We start from the raw sequence: 20,219 nt of genomic DNA, 5'->3' as shown, positions 1-20,219 counted from the left end.
AGGAAGTCTCCTGGAGCGTGGACGTATTGAAGGGGGGATCTTACCTCCCTCGGATAAGTTGTGTTCAATGGCGAGCTCCTCAAGGTCCCGAAGGGCTACTTGTTCCTCCTCTGTAGGGAAAAGTTGATGTAAATTAGTATCAAAAAAATATTTTTTAAAAATTAGGGAGCGAGCAAACAGATGCAGATCTTTAGTGGCTATAAATTTATCAAATCTGGCAGTCGGTGAGGAGAATCCCCTTTCCAAAAAGGAGATATCAGAAGAAGATAGAATATGAGGACTTAGGTTAATCACCTTGTTAGAGTGCTTGTAGCCAGAGGTCCTATAATTGTTCGATTTAATAGAAGATGTCATATTTTCTCTTGGTCTCCCAATCATCATACCAGAACGGGTGGTAATGCTAGACTGAAGAGATGGTGCATCTGATTGGTCACTAATTGAGGAGAGGGATGAAAAAGAGGAGGCACGAGCAGCCCTAGGTGACCTGGAAGGATCTACTCTCCAAAAATAGACTGACGTCTGAAAGAAGTCCCGTTGATCTCGAGCACATTTTCTGGCCTGTGTGTCATGTATCTTCTTGACACACCCGTCCAGTGCTTTTTCAAATTTGGAGTCATAAACCGACATTTGGTCCGGAAGACAGTCTTCTTTGAATTTAGATTGTGCTTCATCCAACTTAATGTCAATACTGGAGATACTTTTAGTGTTTAACTCAATCAGTAATTCCATAAAGATTGAGGAGCAAGCGTTGCAAGCATCTTCCCATCTAGAGATGAATGATGTGTCATCAATGAAAAACGTAGGAATAACACGGACTCTTAACCCACGGGGAATTAATTTTTTGGATATATATATCTGCAAGAATAGGCGATTCCACCATAGTTTAGACCTCTTAAGATGTAATTGCTGAATGGCTTGGAATGCCTCCTCAAGATTGTGGTCACTTGTGGATGTTGTACCGCGTTCCAAATCACCATATACCTGGTTGGCCTGGTCCAGCCAACTTTTTTCTTTAGCCTTATAGTCCATGGCTGAACCACAAATGCCTGTGCAAAACACAGTAATGTTAATATACAAGAAAAGCCACAGCCACAACATGATTTACCAGGAAAGTATGTGACAGTATAGTGGGACCATAATGATCACTACACCTGGATGGGGACTAGGACAAGTCGTTATACTTAAGTACAAACAAGAGAAATTTATGACCAGAGTCCAGGGTACAAAGTGAGAAAACTTTATTGAGTGGATAGGTGCGGAGCGGCACAAACAAGTGTGGACATAGGCAAGTGATCTTATCAGACTGCTAACAAGTCATAAATAACCCATACATGTAATGGGCAGTAATTGCATGTAAACCAATCAACATATGTATACAATCAAGTAGTCAACAGTCCACCAGGAAAGCTGCATGAGATGTTACCCTTAATGTAAAAGGGTCCTGAACTAAAGAACCTCCTATATGGATCATGGCAATCACATACAATGTATGTTGGACAATCAAACTCAAAGGGATTGCACGATATTTAAGTAAAGGAGTAGGGAAGGGACCCTAACGCCCCAAACACCAAGGGGACAATAGATGATTCAAAAATGCAGCTATTACCTGGAGAGATATGAAGATCAATCAGAGCCTGCGTCCAACCCGATGGCTGTTTCGGCTGTGAAGCCTTCGTCAGGGGGCGTGGTGCAGTGAGGGGAAGTGTAGCTTAAAACAGGGCGTCCGCCAATCATAGTAAATCAGCACGGCCGTGACGCGCGCAATGCCCAGGGCAACCAGGGACGCTCGTCGCGCGCCGTGCCGCCCCCTGCCCGACATTTCCGATCACATGACCACCACGTGTGCGCATCACATGGTGACCACGTGAGTGGACGTCACGCAGGGTAATTCGGCGTGGCACCGCAACCACGTCCTGGCGCCCACGGCGCGCACGCGCACGCACATAGCCGGAGCTATAAGAAATATTGTAGGAAAGGGACAGTATATGACTGGGATATAGCATTATGGGATATACCATGATACCATATAAAGGGTAAAAACACTCATATAGGTAACAATGCCATCATATATTTATTGTATTATACATTGGTATCCAACATTATTTAGGAGTTATAACTCAGGCACTTTAGCATATTTGAATATAAGAATAAAGACAGCCAACAGATGGTAATATCCCACAAAGCAATCACAAAATAACATGTAGCATAATGTCGAAAAACACCAATCATTGGAAAAGATTATTATAGAAAACCACAGTGTTATATGTCGATGTGTACAGTGATTTTGAATGACACAGGGCCCAAGTTGATCAATACCTGTGGAAGGCTGCAGTTCCAGAGAATAGTAGTCATGCAGGGTCAAAACATTAATTGAGGAAGAGGAACAGAATGGGAGGGACAGGACTTAATCAGAAAACAAGCAGAGGTGAAATGCGAATCGGCCAACGAGGTACATAAACAGCAAGCAGGAGAAGTAGTCAGGTAAGGTAACAAGCACACAAAATCATAAACTGAACTGGGGGTAACAGTAACCAGAGGTTCATAGCTATGTCTGGCAGTGGTCTGCAGACAGGAGGGGCCTAAAAAAGGGTGTTGTGTCTTCCCATTGGTTGTAGCTGAATGATGGTACTTCATCTGTGAGATACCCACCACCTGCATTCAGCCATTGGTTCTGCATCTGTCAAGGTAACGCAGCCCAGTAGGTGACCATAACCTGCGTCCACCTGCGCCGCTGACGTCGACTTCTCTCCCATCATCAGCACTATGTACGAAAGGAACACGTTGTCACCTTGCGACAGGAGTACAAATTGACGTAGCGGACTCCGGTGGTGACTTAACAGCCGTGTGCGGCAATGATGCAAACATGGCTGCGGGCCTTCGTTAGGGCAATGTGACACACATGACTTGCATGGCTCACGTGTTTAATCTGATTCTCCAGCAATTTTTAAAACAACATCCCGGCCTACATGGCCTTGTACAGCGGGCACGCTCGCTATGTGCTCACTTCCATCGTTCTCACCCACCAGCTCAACAACTTTCATCGCTCCTGAAGTCTTAAGGTCTGGCGGTTAAACGCCTGAAATGCGATGTTCCGACACGCAGGAATTGGAATCTGCACATGTTGCAGCGTCTGTGGCAGCACCACAGAGCCCTGCTGAAATACGCTATGATGTATACCCTGGGCTAACTTGATCCAGAGGTGGTGCAGATCACGCTGCTGGAGTGGTGTCAGATCAAGGACCTATGCACCGTTCTACACAGTTTACAAATGTCGATGAAGATGTTTAACACTGGCGATGCCATTCTCAGCGTGACAATTTTGGTCATCTACATGATGGAGCACACTGTAAGCATTATTTGGAGTCAGGTGTTGGTACAAGAGGAAGGGGAGGAACTACTGGAGGAGTCATATGCGGAAGGGATAGCAAGATCTACTAGGTCCAGACGGTCAGCGGCACCTTGGCGGCTGTCATGGTACGGTGGGGGAGAGGGATTATCAAGGGCGCATAGTATCAGCAAAACTGTTGAGGAAGGTGCAGGAGCCCAGGAAGAAATGGAGGACGAACTGGCGATGGGCATGGAAGACTCATCAGATGAGTGAGAGCTTGGTTACATTTCGGTTGTGCGAGCTTGGAGGGAGAGGGCAGAGGAAGGAGGCACGATTCTCACCTCTCCGCCACCAACACACCAAGGACTTGGTCCTCCTGGATGCACAAGACACATGAGCGCCTTCTTGCTGCACTACCTACAACATGACCCTCGGATTGTACGAATTCCAAGTCATGCTGACTACTGGGTTACCACACTGTTAGATCCCCGGTAGAACACAAAATTTTGCGAAATAACTCCTGCCATAGAAAGGGACGCACGTATGCAGGAGTATCAGCAGAAGGTGTTACGCAATCTTAGATCTGCTTTTCCACTAAACACCAGTGGTGCACAGAGTGAATCTCAACACTTTGTCATGGATAAGAGGAAATGGTCTTACTTGTCCACATCTGAGGGACCAAGGGCTGGCTGCTGTGCTGAGACGGCGTTGAGTCCCTGCAGAGTTGCACTTTTGGTCATATACAAACTGAGTTGAAAAAGGAGAGATGCTGGTGGAAAGGGGAACAGGTGCGTTGGAAAGGGTAAAAAAGTTTGTGTCCGTGGGTTTGATGGTTAAGCAACATTAACATTTGCTGAAGAAACAACATCTGTTATGGTGGGACTGGCAGATTTGGATAAGGTGGTATATACTATGTTACCGCTATATAAAAAAAATTAAGAAGAAAAGAAAGAGAAAGGTAGATATCCCAATCGCCATTCGGTGTCCACCGTGCTCACAGATGGAAAAGGAGAGGTTGGTAACTGGAAGGTTAGGTGGAGGATACAGAGCAGGTTGACTCTGAAACAAATAGTAGCCTGAACCGAGTTAGACGCCACTCGGATTTGGAGACTGGGAGCCCTGTTAGCGTCACAGGGTCCACACGACCACCCAGCCCCGGAACTCCCTGTGAACAACACAGGGGCAATTGGGTACACTGTCCGTGTGCGTAGGGGACACACCTGTGGACAGCAGGCGCAGCAGCAGGCCTGTTTATGCCACTGGGCTGCACTAGCAGGACTGGTAGGACAGGAGCTGTTCTTAAATGTTCTGCGTTACCAACTGTGGTGGCGGCCTGCATCGATGACCTATCCCTGCCTACCTCTGGGCTAAAGCCGCAATGTGTTCAACACATGGAGGTGTGCTCTTTTGTAGCATAATAGAAGACTGGGCACCTTCTTGTTGGCTCCAGCCCCTTTTATAACCTGGGTCCGCCCCAAATCAGCGTGGACCACAATGCACCTCCTGGAGACAAAAGCAGAGTGACAAATCATGAGTGGCATAACTAGCGTCCTATTTGGAACCGCCACTTGAATGATGACCTCATGGCTGCCACGACCAAAACACCTCAACAGTCATCGTCTGACCAACAACAATGAGGTGCCTCTGCAAGCCTGTTGGGAGTGGCCTGGCCAAATTGTCAGGACACCTGATGCCCTGTGGTCTATATGGGCCCCCCACATCAGGGGCAGGGCCAAAGAGTTCATTACCGGACCTAGCCTCTGATGCAGTAAGTGCCTGCGCATGCTCAGTAGCATGAAATACAGTTTCTGAAAAAAAGACTATCCTCTTCAGCATGCAGTCTAGGCACAACACAGGACTTAGACCCGGCACGGAGTGCACGTACCTGTGCAAAGAGGCTTTTCGCAGTAAGTGTGAAGCCCCACAGGTGTTGTGTCGGTGCATTACCTTCAGGGACTCCACGTGGAGGAAGAGTCCGGTCACACTTAGGTTGCTTCTTTATATGTATTTTCGTGATGCCACTCTCGGTATTGCAGTCAGTGGGGACCGCCACTGCAGTGTAAGGGGACACCTGGGGCTGATGTTGGGTGCAATTAGTTTTAGTGGCCTCCCGAGAGTGAGTCAAGCCCCAGGGCCCTGTGTAAGTGTGTTGAACCGCAGGTCGCAGAATGACTCAGGCACAGTCCAAACGAGCATGCGCTGTAGCCCAAAATGAAGATTTTGCCTCAGGAATGACACAGTCAGGCTGAGCATACTCAGTAGGCGAAACACTGGAGTTAGGCTGCGGCTGGGGTAAATCGGCACACGCATGCGCACTGGCCGCCTCTCCACACTTACATGTGGTGGAGAAAGCAGCCAGCTGGACAACGCGAGACACAGCCCTAAATGGCAGCTGACGCCTGGGCGCAACTGGAACCGCAGCAGGTTGCTTGCATTTATGGCGGCACCAATTCGTAACAACAAATAACTACTAAAATAACAGGTGTACTTAGATAATCTGATATGATCATTTTTTCACGGACACGACCATCGTTAACAAAAGTAAAGGAGGCATCAAAACAGCAGCTGCTTCAATGGATGTGAAGTGCGCAATAAAGTGGGCTCTCCTCCACCTTAAGTTCAAAATCACAAATACTACATTCCACAGTGGTGTAAACCCAATCGCACTTGCTTCCTAACTGCTCTCAAGTTTCCATCAGCACTGCTGAATAAGGGGTAACAGAGATGGTTGAGTCTGCAGAGCCGTTCAGTCACACTGTAGCCTGGGAATCAGATGTCTGCTCTAAAGCTCCAGTGAGTACAGACAAAGAAGTTCTTATTATTAGTATTATTATTAATATTTATTTATAGAGCACCATTGATTCCATGGTGCTGTACATGACAAGGGGGTTACATACAGAATACATATACAAGTAACAATAGACAGACTGGTACAGAGGGCAGAGGACTCAGCCCTTGCGGGATTACATTGTAAAGTATTTTGTGGAGTAGACAGTAGGTGGGGTGTAGGTTGGGCAGAAGCTCTGCACCGTGGTGGTGTCATTTAATGGTTATAGTAATTTATGAACAGATGAGTTTTCATGTTCCGTTTAAAGCTTGCGGGTGAAGCAAATAATCTGATGTGTTGAGGCAGCGAGTTACAGGAGACAGGGGAAATGATCTGCACAGATGGCCAGAAGGTTTGGGAGTTTTGTGAGTTGGATCCAGGCCCCGATGAAGAAGGTGCTGATCACAATGTACACCCTCATTTCCAAACCATACATCATCCTGGTGGAGACAATGGGTAACATGATGAGGAGACTCAGATACCTGATTGTAACGTCAACTTTGCTTTTAGGTCAGGGCAGGAAGAGGGGTTGTCACAGAGGACTCAGGACAAGGGGAATGAAAACACACAGGGTGATGATGAGGTTGGAGACACCACTTACTGTCAAACCAAAGTGAGCCAATCGATGACATCAGCAGTGGAGGTGGAGGAGGATGCTACTGATGACGAGTTTACGTTGTGTCTTCATGGACAAAGACAAAGTACTGGAAGCAAGTCAACAACTGAATCCTCGGCCACAACTCTGCCTATGAGCATAAGTCATGTTGGCTATGCAGTTTGCATGGGTTGTAAGCCTTGCCTAGCCTGGGAATTTTTTGGACATAGCAAAAGATCACACAAGTCATGTAATCTGTAACAATCTCTAAGTAGAAGGCAAAAAATTTCAACTTTGAGTACTACCACCATGAAGTGTCACATGGATATGAATTGATAGCGTGAGGATGTATTGCTCAGCTTTAGCCACTGTCAATGCAACATGCTTATTTGCCGTTCATTGCATGCATTGTTGCAGACTACACACAAGGGGCTGCAGTTTTTTTGGAGCTGCTTTTGTCTGTTTGTTCACTATAGCAATAGCAAAACGATCTTTGGGTGTGGACTTGGAGATGCTGTCTATGAACAGAATGAAAAGATAAAGGTGTGTGTTACAGCAAGGAGCAACCGCGGAAACACTTCGTTCAATTGTGAGGGAAGTCATTTTGGAGTTTGGTGAGGAGTACCGTAACGCCAGTGAGCAAAATCCTGTGCCACAGACCAACATTCTTCCGGTGCTGTCTATACTGTTTACCATGATAGGAGCGTAAAGTCTGTATTTATGGTAAATGGACAATGCAGAGGTGCTGGAAATAGCTTGCCACCAGTGGGGCAGAAATGGAGTACAACAGCCACTTTTTGTATGCCACTAACTGGCAGCATTTTTCGCTATTATTATAGCTAATTAAAAATGAGCAGGAGGGTGTAATGCAGAGGTGCTGTAAATTGCTTGCCACTAGTGGGGCAGAAATGGAGTACAACAGCCACTTTTTGGATGCCACTAAGTGGCACATTTTTTGCTATTATAATAGCTTAGTAAAAATGAGCAGGAGGGTGTAATGCAGAGGTGCTGTAAATTGCTTGCCACCAGTGGGACACTAATGAAGTCCAACAGCCACTTTTTGGATGCCACTAACTGGCAGCACTCTTTTCAATTAAAATGGCTTTGCAAAAATGTGCAGGAGGGGAGAATGCAGAGAGTGGTGGGACTTGCTTGGCACAAGTGCCACAATAAGGAGGAGGACAGCAGCCACTCTTTGGATGGCACTAACTGGCAGCACTCTGCAATTAAAATGGCTTTGCTAAAAAGGGCAGGAGGGTATAGTGGCCGGGTTGTGGGTCTGGGTAGAGGAAAGGAAGCCTCACTTTCTATCCCTCCTAATGGTGAAATGCAGCAAGGAAGTCCCTGAGCTTAGCTACACAGACGCTGTGATATGTAGCTGTTAAAAACTGTTTCCACAAACCTGACTGTCACCTATGGCTCTGAGCCGGATGAAATGAGCCCTGAAAAGGGCTGAATTAAACTTCTATCCCTAATCTGTAGAGAGCTGTGTGTAGAGCGTACACAGCAGGATTGGCGGCAGAAGCTGCGTCGGCGGTAACTGTCACCCAGACGCAGAAGGCAGATAATGGCTTCCAGACGGGCAGATACCCGTTTTTATAATGCAGGGACTTGTGACATGGACATCCTATGACACATGCCCTTGCTTGTCTGGCAAAAAGTCCACTAAGGCTGCTTTCACACTACGTCTTTTTAAAATGCGTCCTGAATGTTTTTTTGCTGCAAAAGCGGATCCTGCTTTTACAGCAAAAAACGCATGCAAACGCATGTGTTATTTTGCAGGATCCTGTCACTGGATGTTTAGGGGCAGGCATTGGAGTCATGTGATCGGGAGTGAGGGGAACTAAACGTGCCAGACTGGGAGCCGGCATCTGACAGCTGTGAGGCTCGTAACCAAGGTAAACATCGGGTATACTTGCTTGGATACCCGATATTTACTTTGGTTACAAGCGTCTGCAGCTGCTAGAAGCCGGGCTGCCTGCACACGTTACCAACGTAAACGTCGGGTAACTAAGATAAGTGGTTACCCGATATTTACCTTGATAACGAGTGTCCGCAGCTCTCAGGTGGGGGAAAGGGAGGGGGAGAGACAGAGAGAGAGAGAGGGATGAGAGAGACAGAGAGGGAGGAGAGAGGGAGGAGAGAGAGACTGATCACGGAGGCTGGTTTCTGTGCATGCTCAGTAGAGCAAGCAGGATCCTGTCTATCAGCATGCCAGCGTTCACCTGCGTTTGCGTGCTGTTTAGTCAGGATCCAGCAATTTTCAGTATTTGGACGCAGCTCAAAAACGCTACAAGTAGCGTTTTTGAAAGATGCTAAAAAACTGCAAGTCGCTGGATCCTCACTATAACGCACGCAAACGCAGGTGAACGCATGTTAACGCGAGTCCATTGCAAATGCATTGAAATGAAAACGCATTTGCACTGGATCCGTTTTTGCGTTAAAAAAACGTTCATGACGCATGTTAAAAAGACGTAGTGTGAAAGCAGCCTTAGCCGTGTGTGTGTCTGGGATTGGCTGACATGCTGGCCCGCCCCATTACACGCGCGCTTAGGGAAGGAAGAAAAGAAAAAAAAAAATGGCGATCGCCATTATCCCAGCAGCAGTGATCTGCAGTCGGCCGGCTGCTGGGAGCGATCAGCTGATCACCCGGCAGCCGGCTGCAGGGAGCGATCAGCTGATCATCCGGCAGCCGGCTGCAGGGAGCGATCAGCTGATCACCCGGCGGCCGGCTACTGGGAGCGATCAGCTGATCACCCGGCGGCCGGCTACTGGGAGTGATCAGCTGATCGTTCACAATAGCCTGCCGCCGGTAAAACTGTAAAAAAAAAAAAAACAATCAAAACTGATTCTGTTGTTTTGCAGCATCCGTTGCATCTGTTGTGCCACTATATGCAACACATCCGTTGCATCCGTCACACAACGCAATGCAACGGATACCGTTCAACGCAAGTGTGAAACTAGCCTTATTTAGGCTAAGGGTATGTTCACACATCAGGTTTTGGCTGTGCGGCACAATCCGGCGCTTTGCGGGAAAACTAATCCGTTTTTTTTTTGCCGCCGGGTGCGGTTTTTCCTCATAGACTTATTAGCGCTGGATTGTGCCGCATGTACTTGCATTTGATCCGGTGTTTGCTGGATGCGGCAAAAATCGTCACTCCGGCGGCCGCACAGGACGCAGAGAGAAACATTTTTTGCCAGCGGCAAAAAACTGCATTGCGCCATGTGCGGCGCTGTGCGACATGGTGCATAATGATTGTCTATGCGCGCCGAATATGGTGGTATGCCTCACACGCCGGCAGCATGTACCGGATTCGGTTTTTACTTCTGAGCATGCCCAGAAGTGATATAAATTCATTGCTTGTCAGAAAATCAATCACTCACTCTCAAACCTGACTCACTCACTGACTCATTCACTCACTCTCACCCACTCACCGATCACCGACGCGGCGCTGCACGGCTGTTACAAAGCTCTGGCGGCTTCTCCTGATTTGAAAATGCCGGCCGCCCATTATTCAATATCGTATTCACTGCTTTCCCCGCCCACCGGCGCCTATGATTGTTTGCAGTCAGACACGGCCCCACGCTGTGCGACAGCTGTCCCACTGCAACCAATCACTGCCGCCGGTGGGCGGGTCTATCTTGCATTAACATAAATAAATAATTTAAAAAAAACGACGTGCGGTCCCCCCCAATTTTGATACCAGCCAAGATAAAGCCACACGGCTGAAGGCTGGTATTGTCAGGATGGGGAGCTCCACGTTATGGGGAGCACCCCAGCCTAAAAATATTAGCCAGCAGCCGCCCGGAATTGCCGCATCCATTAGATGCGCCAGTCCCGGGACTCTACTCGGCTCATCCTGAATTGCCCTGATGCGGTGGCAATCGGGATAATAAGGGGTTAATCATGGCAGGCGTCTATGAGACACCCCCAATGATTAACCTGTAAGTGAAAGTAAATAAACACATACACCCAAAAAATACTTTATTTGGAGTAAAAGACAAAAAAACACCCTTTCACCATTTTATTAAAATCTCCAAATACCCCTACAGGTCCGACGTAATCCACAGAGGTCCCACGACGCTTTCAGCTGTGCTACATGAAGCTGACAGGAACAGCAGTAGAACACCGCCACTCTTAGCTCCACGCAGCAACTGAAATGAGCCGTACTGTCACGGGAGACGTCACTGAGGTAGTGCCTGCGTGTGCAGTGATGATTCATACGGTAGTGCAGGGGTGTGAGGTGATGATGCGTGCGGTAGTGCCTGCGTATGTGGTGATGATGCGTGCGGTAGTGCAGGGGTGTGAGGTGATGATGCGTACGGTAGTGCCTGCGTATGTGGTGATGATGCGTGCGGTAGTGCAGGGGTGTGCGGTGATGATGCGTGCGGCAGTGCTGGGGGGGTGTGCGGCGATGATGTGTGCGGTAGTGCAGGGGTGTGCGCTGATGATGTGTGCGGTAGTGCAGGGGTGTGCGGCGATGATGTGTGCGGTAGTGCAGGGGTGTGCGGTGATGATGCGTGCGGTACACAGAGAAAAATACTTTTATTAGAAATAAAACACAACACAATTAGTGACTCCATCTTTTTTGAAATATAGAACCCCCCCTCCGCAGTAATCCTGGGTCAAGGGTCCAGCCAGGGGCAGGCTGGCCCGGGAGGCAGAGGGGCAATTGCCCCCTGGGCTGGCCACTTAAGAACCCATTAGGGCCGCACAAGGAATCCCAGTTAAATTACCAGCGGCCACGGCTTTCCTTATAGCTGTGGATGCGTCCGTGGCTTGTCATAGGCTAGCTGTGGATGTGGCCGCGGCCTGTCATAGGCTAGCTGTGGATGCGGCCGCGGCCTGTCATAGCTGTGGATGCGGCCGCGGCCTGTCATAGCCCATGAGAGGCCGCGGCCGCATCCACAGCTAGCCTATGACAGGCCGTGGCCGCATCCACAGCTAGCCTATGACAGGCCGCGGCCGCATCCACAGCTAACCTATGAATCTGCTCCAAAATGGCACTCTGATTGGTCAGTGGGTGGGTCATATGCAGATTTTCATGAAGCGGTTTCTGGTACCTTGTGCGAGCTGAATTATTGAATAATTCACGTATAATAAAGTAATAGCCGGTGCGATGATCAGCAGTGAGGTCTGGGCCAGCCAGTGTGCTGATGGGGAGGAACACAAAATGTATCTCCGTAATGTACAGTGCTAGTGTGCAGGGTGTGGAGTGTGGAGACTGCTGGTTACAGGTTAAGACTATACTTTCAGGGATCAGTTCTATAGTTTGTAACTTGAGAAATGTGCTCTAAAGTGTCCAAACTCACCAACCACGAGGAGGAGCTGTAGTGATCTCTCCTGAGCGTGAAGTGAGCTCTCGGTTCTGCTTCATTGCAGGGGCTGATTGCTGGTGATGATCGTTCTCCTTCTCTGTTACAGAGAGGGTGGAGGGGGAGATCACAAGCTGAGTGGTTGCTCTTATAATTTTAACTTGGTTGAAAAGTAGAGTAGTTATGTCAACTCTGATACCATGCTGGAGAGACATAGGCAGGTGCTTGCTGCACATGGTAGCGCTGGGACTTGTAGTTCCTCCCCACCTCTTAGGTTGGAGGGCTTTGCCCTTGGTTGCTAGTGGTTAGCTAGTAAACATTAAGTACTTTCCTGGGCTCTTGCACAAGTGATCTTTGTCTCCGTGACCATTAACGGAGACATTACTTTGCACTCTCTGTATGAGTGCGTTGTTACCTGTGTGTCACACATATATTCCTCTATGAATTAACAGAGGTTACGGTCAGTAATCGTACATTTATGTAGTGCTCTGTGCAGCTAACAGACTCTACTACATTCTTTTGGTTACTTTTTTAGTCTCCATTAGTTGTTTAGCATATTCCTCATTTGCGTTTATGCTAATTCGGTAGTCGCTGTGAATTAAACAGTGTACGCCGTCTTTGGCCTTAAGGCCCCTTTACACACAACAACATCGCTGTAATGGCACTGGTTTTGTGACGTAATAGTGACCTCCCCAACGACATTGCAGTGTGTGAAACACATCAGTGACCTGGCCCCTGCTGTGAGGTTGCTGATCACTACACATCTCTCAGGATTATTCTTTGGTCCTTTGTTTCCCACTGTGCAGCATGATCGCTAGAAAGTCTCTGTGTAAAGGGGCCTTTACAGCGACTTCGTGAGCGACTTCCCTTTCAAAAAGCTGCTTTACAACGTTCCCAATGACTAGCTAGGTCGTTCTGCAGGTCCGGATCGCTGCTGCGTCGTTGGCCAGGTCTGCCTGTTTGACAGCTCACCAGAGACTCACCAGAGACTTTGTAGCGATCTCGGCCAGGTTGGGATCGCTGGTGGGATCGCTAGAAAGTCTCAGTGTGGAAAGGGGCCTTTAGTGTCACTGTGACGTAACAGTGTCAGTACTGCTTCTGTGTCGCCCTGGACAAGCCAGGTCGTCACAGGTACTACAACAACACACCCCACACCCCGGCTAGGCACACCGAAGTCAGACAAAATCCTTGTTGTCTCCCTCCAGGGGCTGATGTCCACACCAAGGGGTGGAGCCAGGTGGTTGGCCCCACCCACCAAGGAGTTCACAGTCCTGGAGGCGGGAAAAGTAAGGGAGAGTAGAAGATGAGTTAGGGAAGTGGAAGAGTGAAGTGGTAGTGGAGCAGACTGACCGTGTCCGTGTGCGTGGCCCGGGCACATACAGCAAGGTTGGCAGACGGTCGTGACCGTCTGCAGGAGAGGCTGATTGACGTGAACCGTAAGGACTGGGGACAGGCGGTACCGGATCGGGGAGCGAAGAGAAGCCAGCATTATGCGGCAGGGCCTACGGACCCCGACCAGGCTTGGAGTCACCGTAAAACCGGTCAAATCCGTTAGCGATGGGAACCTCCGGGGTTTCCCAGCAGTCAAGACCCAATTGAAGGCAACCGCTCAAACCGTAAAGGGAAATACAGTCACCTCCAAGGCTACAGTTCCAAGGGCCAGAGCCTGCGGCCAAAAGGGGCTCCCTCAGCATCCATCCAAGCTGGGGAGCGGGTTACTGGTGGGAAGCCACCAGAACCGAGAACTTAACACAGGTGCAGGGAAAGGCAGTCACCGCCAACCTACCGGGAGAAGAACCACCGCAGCCATCTGTGGGACCCGTCCATCCAGCCGTTTGTTTTACCGGAGACTTTGCATTCATCATTGGCTGAGTGAGTACCACCGTGCCGTGTGGCACCGCGCTGCCCCCGCGACCCTGCACCTCACCAGGCCCCGTAACCCACCTGCCATTCCTCCCTCACCGGGCCCCGGGATAACCAACCCCCCTACCCACGGAGGGGAAGAACAACATCCAAGCTGCTCCCTATCATGGCTCCCGGGATCCCCGTCCAGAGCAGCGGTGGTGTCACAACCTCACCACAACCATGGGTGGTACAAGTTCCCCCTGTCCTCTGCCATTATCAGCAGCAAGTTCCTTGCACAGTGGACCCTGACTGTCAGATAGCCTGAGGTTATTTACTATCTGACAGCCCCTGTAACACACATAAACCCAAAAAAAACTTTATTTGGAATAAAAGACAAATAAACACCCTTTCACCATTTTATTAAAATCCCCAAATATCCCTCCTGGTCCGACGTAATCCACAGAGGTCCCACGACGCTTTCAGCTCTGCTACATGAAGCTTACAGGAGCAGCAGTAGAACACCGCCACTCTCAGCTCCACGCAGCAACTGAAGTGAGATGTGCTGTCACCGGGGACGTCACTGAGATAGTGCCTGCGTGTGCGATGATGATTCATGCGGCAGTGCAGGGGTGTGAGGTGATGATGCGTACGGTAGTGCCTGCGTGTGAGGTGATGATGCGTGCGGTAGTGCAGGGGTGTGCGGTGATGATGCGTGCGGTAGTTCTGTGGGTGTGTGCGGTGATGATGCGTGCGGTAGTGCAGGGGTATGCGGTGATGATGCGTGCGGTAGTGCTGGGGGGGGTGTGCGGTGATGATGTGTGCGGTAGTGCAGGGGTATGCGGTGATGATGCGTGCGGTACACAGAGAAAAATACACTGAGAAAAATATTTTTATTGGAAATAAAACAAAACACAATTAGTGACTCCATCTTTTTTGAAATAAAGAACCCCCCCTCCGCAGTAATCCTGGGTCAAGGGTCCAGCCAAGGGCGGGCTGGCCCGGGAGGTAGAAGGGAAATTGCCCCCTGGGCTGGCCACTTAAGAACCCATTACAAGGAATCCCAGTTAAATTACCGGCGGCCGCGGCTTTCCTTATAGCTGTGGATGCGGCCGCGGCTTGTCATAGCTGTGGATGCGGCCGCGGCCTGTCATAGGCTAGCTGTGGATGTGGCCGCAGCCTGTCATAGCTGTGGATGCGGCTATGACAGGCCGCGGCCGCATCCACAGCTAGCCTATGACAGGCCGCGGCCGCATTCACAGCTAGCGTATGACAGGCCGCGGCCGCATCCACAGCTAAGGGCTCACTTACACTTGCGCTATTTTGACGCAAACGGAATCCGTCACTAATGTAGTACAGTTCATTTATTTACAGTGGAAGCGCGACATCATGTGGACACAAGCGGATAATGCATGACACACACACGCGCCATAGTAACGCGCTTCCAATGTAAATAAATGAACTGTACTACATTAGTGATTCCGTTTGTGTCAAAATAGCGCAAGTGTGAAACTAGCCTAACCTATGACTCTGCTCCAAAACGGCACTCTGGTTGGTCGGTGGGCGGGTCATATGCAGATTTTCATGAAGCGGTTTTGGTACTTTGTGTGAGCTGAATTATTGAATAATTCACGTATTATAAAGTAATAGCCGGCGCGATGATCAGCAGTGAGGTCTGGGCCAGCCAGTGTGCTGATGGGGAGGAACACAAAATGTATCTCCATAATGTACAGTGATAGTGTGCAGGGTGTGGAGTGTGGAGACTGCTGGTTACAGGTTAAGACTATACTTTCAGGGATCATTTCTATAGTTTGTAACTTGAGAAATGTGCTCTAAAGTGTCCAAACTCACCAACCACGAGGAGGAGCTGTAGTGATCTCTCCTGAGCGTGAAGTGAGCTCTCGGTTCTGCTTCATTGCAGGGGCTGATTGCTGGTGATGATCGTTCTCCTTCTGTTACAGAGAGGGTGGAGGGGGAGATCACAAGCTGAGTGGTTGGCTTTATTTTTATCTTGGTTGAAAAGCAGAGTAGTTATGTTGGCTCTGATACCATGCTGGAGAGGCTGCTATGGAATTATTGTCCTGCTGTGTAATAGCAACTGCCTATGTCGTTTCCACAGCAAACTCTATGACAGCTCAGCATGGCACACGTAGCCTTTTTTTTTTAACTATAGGAAAAATAATCAGCATATAATTCTTTATGGTTTCCACCTGCATTTTGCCAGTAAGTACAATTAAAAAACTGAATGGAAAAATTGCACTTATTAGGCCAGGGGTCTCAAACACGCGGCCCTTCAGGTGGCTTCTTGCGGCCCGCAGGCCCGTGGACCTGGTAAAGATGGTGACCGGTGCAGGGGCCGTAGCTGCCAGTTATTTATTTCAGCCAACAGTTTTGTCTTTGCCATGCACAGTGAAGTTCTCGCTGCAGAACGCAATAACAGCCGCCTGCCAATCAGAGGCAAGCACCTGCTGCATATGACCTCAGATGCTTGCCTGTGATTGGCCAGTGGCTGTTGTGCAGTGAGAACTGCTCTGCATGCGCCGGCCGAAAGTTCAGTGATGACAGCAGCTGTGATCATTACCGGGTCCACGTGCCTGCGTGCCGCTGACAGCAGGTGAGAAGAATGTTTTCGTGTGTGTGGGGTTCTGTGTTGCTGGCTGAGGCTGCACTGTGTGTGGCATGCCGTGTGTGTGTGGTTCTTTTGCTGGCTGAGGCTGCGCTGTGTGTGTGTGTGCGTGCGTGCGCGTGTGTGCGCGTGTGTGCGCGCGTGTGTGCTAGCTGAGGCTTCACCGAGTCCACGTGCCTGCATGCCGCTGACAGCAGGTGAAACGAATGTTTTCGTGTGTATGTGTTTCTGTTGCTGGCTGAGGCTGCACAGTGTGTGTGTGTGTGTGTGTGTGTGTGTGTGTGAGCTGTGGCTGTACAGGGTGTGTGTGTGTGTGTGAGCTGAGGCTGCACAGGGTGGGTGTGTGTGTGTGAGCTGAGGCTGCACAGGGTGGGGGGGGTGTTAGCTGAGGCTGCACAGGGTGGGGGGGGGGGTGTTAGCTGAGGCTGCACAGGGTGGGGAGGTGTGTGTGTGTTAGCTGAGGCTGCACAGGGTGGGGGGGGGTGTTAGCTGAGGCTGCACAGGGTGGGTGTGTGTGTGTGTGTGTGAGAGCTGAGGCTGCACAGGGTGGGGGGGGGTGTGTGTTAGCTGAGGCTGCACAGGGTGGGGGGTGTGTGTTAGCTGAGGCTGCACAGGGTGGGTGTGTGTGTGTGTGTGTTAGCTGAGGCTGCACAGGGTGGGGGGGGTGTTAGCTGAGGCTGCACAGGGTGGGGGGGTGTTAGCTGAGGCTGCACAGGGTGGGGGGGTTAGCTGAGGCTGCACAGGGTGGGGGGGGGTGTTAGCTGAGGCTGCACAGGGTGGGGGGGAGGTGTTAGCTGAGGCTGCACAGGGTGGGGGGGTGTTAGCTGAGGCTGCACAGGGTGGGGGGGGTGTTAGCTGAGGCTGCACAGGGTGGGGGGTGTTAGCTGAGGCTGCACAGGGTGGGGGGGGTGTTAGCTGAGGCTGCACAGGGTGGGGGGGTGTTAGCTGAGGCTGCACAGGGTGAGGGGGTGTGTTAGCTGAGGCTGCAGAGGGTGGGGGTGTGTGTTAGCTGAGGCTGCACAGGGTGGGGGGGGTGTTAGCTGAGGCTGCACAGGATGGAGGGGGTGTGTTAGCTGAGGCTGCACAGGGTGGAGGGGGTGTGTTAGCTGAGGCTGCACAGGGTGGGGAGGGTGTTAGCTGAGGTTGCACAGGGTGGGGGAGGTGTTAGCTGTTAGGTGTTATCCCATATCAGTGATTCATAGTGTTATTCTCACATGAACCATTCATTTATTGCTTCCCTTATGATGTAAAGGTTAAATGACTAACTGCGTTCTCATGGCTAATCCATTGTATAATCTCACTGTACATACTCTATTGATTACGTGATTATCCTGCTATATGGTATCCTAATCCTTCTTTTCTGCCTTACAGAACTAATACCACTTCGTGACAACTATAAACCAGCCTGTCACTCACTCCTGCACCGAAATGTGTCTTCCGTGTCCAGATCCACTACCAACACGGTCATGTGACTCACTAACACGCCCTCCTTGTCACATGTGCGCTCCATGGCTCTACTACCGCGTTCCACCTAGCGGCAGTGACGCGCTCACCACCTCTACCATTGGAAGTCACTTGCGCATGCGCATGACACTAAGTCCCAACATGCACCACTTCGCACGAAAACCGGAAGTGACGTCGCGGTTCGCTTGAAGTTAAATAGACGCTTCCCCATCATTTTTTACACTCCACAGGACGCGCGATCCAACTCTGCGGCACCACAGGCTCATGGTAAGGTGACTCACCGGGACATTACCACACTCATACCACCAATGTATGATGTATATTTACTATTTCCCTTTTTCACCATCTCCCTCTCTTTCCTAGCCAGCTACCTTTGACTCTCTCCAGGGCCAACGGACCTCCCTCCAGGCCATATCACTCAAAGTCACTAGGTAACCTTTATCTCTTCCCTCTTTGTTTTCCTATCTATTCCATACTCCATAACTACTATCTAACTACTCCTTATTTCTCTCCATATAGCTGAAGGCGACAGTCAGGCATGTCACCTTGATTACTAGTGTGAACTCTGGACTCTGATTCCACACTACAGTAGCGGTCCGTTCTGTGTAACCCTTACAAGAGTACCTTATTCAACAAATCACTAGGTAACCTTTTCTACTCCCCCTTTTCTTGCTTGCCTTTTACCCTATATTATCGACAATATTATCTTCCATATTTTCTCCTCCGATACCACAGATTCTCAATCAGGCACACCATCCTGACTCCTAAACGTGAGCCTGGGACCCTTACTCCATACCACGGGAACTGCTCTTTTTCCGTATAATTTAATGACTGATATACTTTGAGCCGCATTGATCCTTCTCCAGGCTATACTACCAGAGTTAATAGGTAACATTGCATTTTACTCCACCCACTATCTTTACATAGCAACAGTAGTCACGTTAACCTGGTTCCCTGTTTGAACCTTAGATATTGACATCACACTGCAGGAGCTGCTATCTCCCTGGGATACATATGGTCGCCACCCCTGCCTAGTATATTGAGACCCCCAAGAGGTACAGTTGACCACCGAGGTAACCAATACTTCACCTCTTAATGGAAATACCTATCAATGAATAAATATTACCCAACCTAATGGGTCACTCCTCGTTTTCTTACCTTTATAGATAGGTTTCATGTTCTCTGTTTCAGACCTCCCAAATCATGATCCACTAACCTCTTAGGATCCCACATACTGATATTACCCAGGGATCTCACTGCTTTGATACAGGGTATGTCGGAGCAAGCACTACCTTCTGATCTTGTCTTCCTTTCCTTGCTTTTCTTCTGCTAATGTATTTTCCCTCACCCCTTTTACTTTTTCCCTTTAGCTATCTCCACACGGAGGGCTCTATATTCTTGCAGCTACCCTGCATTTGTACCAGGTTGCCATCTCATTATAAGTCAAGGTGAGCGTCCTTACCATGTTCGCTGCGCGGTCACTCCACAGCACTTATGTCTCACTTCTACCCTGTTACATTGCCACCATATCTAATCGGTTCTATGTACTTATATATGCAGTATTCCCAATGTTCCAATTTGCGTACGTTGTACCCTTGTTTCTATGGTTTTGTCATTACCTATGGTCTCTGATTTTCCTGTTTTGCCTTCTGTACCTTGACTAACGCATCCATTCATTGTAATTAATTAATTTATCTCTTTTCTTTTGTTTTGTTTTTTCACTTGTAAATAATGTATTCAGCCTGTCCGACCTGATGAAGGCTTGCTAGCCGAAACGTCGATTCCTGGCGGACAATTGTACAGCACTTTTTTTCACAATTTGGCACTAATAAAATAAGAGAAAAGGATTTTGACATCCAACCACTGTATTCTTCATTTTTTGACTCATGGGAAATTGGTAGTGTGCCGGAGTTAACCTCCAATGCTGTACAAGTCTTGCCGTCCCCACGACTTGTGTGTCAATCCTTCCTCTGTATGTACAAGTTCCTCCACTGCTTCTGCCTCCTCAACCTCGTGTGGGTCCTCCACCTTGGCCCAAACCCTGTGTGGTCAGGCCACCCTTCCTTGTAACTGCGCCCAAGGAATCCCACACACCTCCTTACTATGCTGGCAGCAGAGCTCAAGGCCATCATGCGGTCAAATGTTTACTTTGAAATGTAGGGGAAATGTGAGACACCGCTGAGGAATTGTGGACGGTTAGCTCTGGAGAGTGAGACCGAGT

At 49.3% G+C, this 20,219-nt stretch overlaps 1 protein-coding gene and 2 non-coding genes across 3 annotated transcripts in view; 2 read left to right on the top strand and 1 right to left on the bottom strand.

Moving 5' to 3' along the window:
- RHBDD2 (rhomboid domain containing 2) overlaps window positions 1-20,219 on the bottom strand; it is a 310,146-nt gene that overhangs the window by 170,212 nt on the left and 119,715 nt on the right. The gene's annotated exons all lie outside the window — the stretch shown is intronic.
- Window positions 11,992-12,209, top strand: LOC142292773 (small nucleolar RNA U3). Its single transcript, XR_012750807.1, has one exon. It is a non-coding gene; the product is annotated as a small nucleolar RNA U3 (small nucleolar RNA).
- LOC142292772 (small nucleolar RNA U3) lies at window positions 15,688-15,903 on the top strand. Its single transcript, XR_012750806.1, has one exon. It is a non-coding gene; the product is annotated as a small nucleolar RNA U3 (small nucleolar RNA).

The sequence above is a fragment of the Anomaloglossus baeobatrachus genome, chromosome 2 (assembly GCF_048569485.1).
Source record: "Anomaloglossus baeobatrachus isolate aAnoBae1 chromosome 2, aAnoBae1.hap1, whole genome shotgun sequence".
In the NCBI taxonomy this organism is placed as follows: domain Eukaryota; kingdom Metazoa; phylum Chordata; class Amphibia; order Anura; family Aromobatidae; genus Anomaloglossus; species Anomaloglossus baeobatrachus.
The sequence above is the reverse complement of the archived record's forward strand: the minus strand, read 5'-3'. Positions and strand labels throughout refer to the sequence as shown.